This window comes from Chiloscyllium plagiosum, unplaced genomic scaffold (assembly GCF_037043375.1).
Source record: "Chiloscyllium plagiosum isolate Xiang-an unplaced genomic scaffold, Cpla_swu_hap1 HiC_scaffold_50, whole genome shotgun sequence".
Lineage (NCBI taxonomy): Eukaryota > Metazoa > Chordata > Chondrichthyes > Orectolobiformes > Hemiscylliidae > Chiloscyllium > Chiloscyllium plagiosum.
This window is the reverse complement of record NW_028270188.1, coordinates 49577643-49581406: the sequence shown is the minus strand read 5'-3', so window position 1 is coordinate 49581406 and position 3764 is coordinate 49577643.

The following is a 3764-nucleotide window of genomic DNA, read 5'->3' as shown; positions in this document are numbered from 1 at the left end:
GGGTGGTGGGGTGGGTGAGAGAGAGAGGGTGAGATGGAGAGAGAGTGTGAGAAAGACAGGGTTGTATGAGAGAGAGAGGGGGGTGAGAGAGAGAGAGAGGGGGGTGGGAGAGAGAGGGGGAGAGAGAAAGGTGGGTGTGTGAGAGAGAGAGAGAGAGAGGGGTGTGAAAGAGGGGGTGAGAGAGAGGGAGAGAGGGGTGTGAGGGAGAGACAGGAGGTGTGAGAGAGAGAGAGAGAGGAGGGTTGAGAGGGTGTGTGAGAGAGACAGAGGGTGTGTGTAAGAGAGAGAGAGGGGTGTGTGAGAGAGAGAGGGAGAGACGGGGGTGCATGAGAGAGAGAGGGGTGCGTGAGAGAGAGTGGGAGGGTGTGTGTGAGAGAGGGAGAGAGAGTGTGTGTGTGTGAGGGAGAGAGGGGTGTGTGAAAGTGAGAGAGAGAGAGAGAGAGAGAGGGAGTGTGTGTGTGAGAGAGGGAGTGTGTGTGTGAGAGAGGGGTGTGTGTGTGAGAGAGAGAGAGGGGGGTGTGTGTGAGAGAGAGGGAGGGATGTGTGTGAGAGAGAGAGAAGGGGGTGCATGAGAGAGATGGAGGGTGTGTGTGAGAGAGAGAGGGAGGGTGTGTGTGTGAGGGAGAGAGAGGGGTGTGTGAAAGTGAGAGAAAGAGTGTGTGTGTGAGAGAGGGGTGTGTGTGAGAGAGAGAGAGGGTGTGTGTGTGAGGGAGAGAGAGGTGTGTGTGAAAGTGAGAGAGAGAGAGAGGGAGTGTGTGTGTGTGAGAGAGGGGTGTGTGTGTGTGTGAGAGAGGGGGGTGTGTGTGTGTGAGAGAGGGAGGGGTGTGTGTGTGAGAGAGAGACGGGGCTGCATGAGAGATGGAGGGTGTGTGTGAGAGAGAGAGGGAGGGTGTGTGTGTGAGGGAGAGAGAGGTGTGTGTGAAAGTGAGAGAGAGAGAGAGGGAGTGTGTGTGTGAGAGAGGGAGTGTGTGTGTGTGAGAGAGGGGGGTGTGTGTGTGTGAGAGAGGGAGGGAGGGGTGTGTGTGTGTGAGAGAGGGAGGGGTGTGTGTGTGAGAGAGAGACGGGGCTGCATGAGAGATGGAGGGTGTGTGTGTGAGAGAGAGGGAGGGTGTGTGTGAGAGAGATAGAGACGGGGGTGCATGAGAGAGAGGGAGGGTGTGTGTGAGAGAGAGAGAGGGTGTTGTGTATGAGAGAGAGAGGGGTGTGTGAGAGAGAGAGGGAGAGATGGGGGTGCATGAGAGAGAGAGGGGTGCGTGAGAGAGAGAGAAAGGGGTACGTGAGAGAGAGTGGGAGGGTGTGTGTGAGAGAGGGAGGGGTGTGTGAGAGAGGGAGGGGTGTGTGTGAGAGAGGGGTGTGTGTGAGAGAGAGAGGTGTGCGTGAGAGAGAGAGGTGTGCAAGAGAGACAGAGAGAGAGAGAGGGGTGTGTGAGAGTGAGAGAGAGAAAGTGTGTGTGTGAGAGAGGGAGGGTGTGTGTGTGTGTGAGAGAGGGGTGTGTGTGTGAGAGAGAGAGGGGTGTGTGTGTGTGTGAGAGAGGGGTGTGTGTGTGAGAGAGAGAGGGGTGTGTGTGTGAGAGAGAGAGGGGTGTGTGTGTGAGAGAGAGAGAGGGGGGTGTGTGTGAGAGAGAGAGAGGGAGGGATGTGTGTGAGAGAGAGAGAAGGGGGTGCATGAGAGAGATGGAGGGTGTGTGTGTGAGCGAGAGGGAGGGTGTGTGTGAGAGAGAGAGAGAGAGAGAGAGTATGTGTGAGAGAGAGGAGTGTGTGTGTGTGTGTGTGAGAGAGAGAGAGAGAGAGAGACGGGGGTGCATGAGAGAGAGGGAGGGTGTGTGTGTGTGAGAGAGGGGTGTGTGTGAGAGAGAGAGTGTGATGTGAGAGAGAGAGAGGGTGTGTGTGTGAGAGAGAGGGATGTGAGAGAGAGAGGGGTGTGGGTGTGTGAGAGAGAGAGAGGGGTGTGTGTGTGAGAGAGGGAGGGTGTGAGAGAGAGAGGGAGGGTGTGTGAGAGAGAGAGGGTGTGTGTGAGAGAGAGAGACGGGGGTGCATGAGAGAGAGGGAGGGTGTGTGTGTGTGTGAGAGAAAGACTTGGGTGCATGAGAGAGAGGGAGGGTGCGTGTGTGAGAGAGAGAGAGGGTGTGTGAGAGAGAGAGAGAGGGTGTGTGTGAGAGAGAGAGGGGTGCGTGTGTGAGAGAGAGAGGGGTGTGTGTGTGAGAGAGAGGGGTGTGTGTGTGAGAGAGAGGGTGTGTGTGAGAGAGAGAGGGGTGTGTGTGTGAGAGAGAGGGGTGTGTGTGTGAGAGAGAGAGGGGTGTGTGTGTGAGAGAGAGAGGGAGGGATGTGTGTGAGAGAGAGAGAAGGGGGTGCATGAGAGAGATGGAGGGTGTGTGTGTGAGAGAGAGGGAGGGTGTGTGTGAGAGAGAGAGAGAGAGAGTATGTGTGAGAGAGAGGAGTGTGTGTGTGTGTGAGAGAGAGAGAGAGAGACGGGGGTGCATGAGAGAGAGGGAGGGTGTGTGTGTGTGAGAGAGAGAGGGGTGTGTGTGAGAGAGGGGTGTGTATGAGAGAGAGAGTGTGATGTGAGAGAGAGAGAGGGTGTGTGTGTGAGAGAGAGGGATGTGAGAGAGAGAGGGGTGTGGGTGTGTGAGAGAGAGAGAGGGGTGTGTGTGTGAGAGAGGGAGGGTGTGAGAGAGAGAGGGAGGGTGTGTGAGAGAGAGAGGGTGTGTGTGAGAGAGAGAGACGGGGGTGCATGAGAGAGAGGGAGGGTGTGTGTGTGTGTGTGAGAGAAAGACTTGGGTGCATGAGAGAGAGAGGGAGGGTGCGTGTGTGAGAGAGAGAGAGGGTGTGTGTGAGAGAGAGAGAGGGTGTGTGTGAGAGAGAGGGGTGTGTGTGTGAGAGAGAGAGGGGTGTGTGTGTGAGAGAGAGGGTGTGTGTGAGAGAGAGAGGTGTGTGTGTGTGAGAGAGAGAGGGGTGTGTGTGTGAGAGAGAGGAGGGTGTGTGTGAGAGAGAGAGTGGGAGGGTGTGTGTGTGTGAGAGAGAGAGGGAGGGTGTGTGTGTGTGAGAGAGAGAGGGAGGGTGTGTGTGAGAGAGAGAGGGATTTGAGAGAGAGAGGGGTTTGAGAGAGAGAGGGGTTTGAGAGAGAGAGGGGTTTGAGAGAGAGAGGGGTTTGAGAGAGAGAGGGGTTTGAGAGAGAGGGGTTTGAGAGAGAGGGGTTTGAGAGAGAGGGGTTTGAGAGAGAGAGGGGTTTGAGAGAGAGGGGTGTGTTTGTGTGTGTGAGAGAGAGAAGGTGTGTGTGTGAGGGAAAGGGAGTGTGTGTGTGTGTGAGAGAGAGAGAGAGAGAGAGAGAGAGAGGGGGGGGTTTTGAGAGAGAGAGGCAGGGGGTGTGAGAGAAAGAGATGTACAGCAGAGAGGGAAGAGGAGGGGTGGGTAAGAAGGAGCAGGGGGTGGGGGAGGAAGGAGATGGAGGGAAGAAAGGAGCAAGAGTAGAGAGGGAGGGAAGGAAGGAGGGTGAGGGAGGGAGGGAAAGGGCGAGGGTGGGGAGGGAAGGAGAAGGGATGCAGGTTGGGAGGGAAGGTGCGAGGATGGGGAGGGAGGGAAGGAGCAAGGGTGGGGAGGGAGGGAGAGAAGGGGTGAAGGTTGGGAGGGAGGGAAGGAAGGAAAGAGGGTGGGGAGGGAGGGAGGGAGAGAAGGGATGAAGGTTGGGAGGGAGGGAAGGAAGGAAAGAGGGTGGGGAGGGAGGGAGAGAAGGGGTGAGGGTTGGAAGGGAGGGAGAGAAGGGGTGAA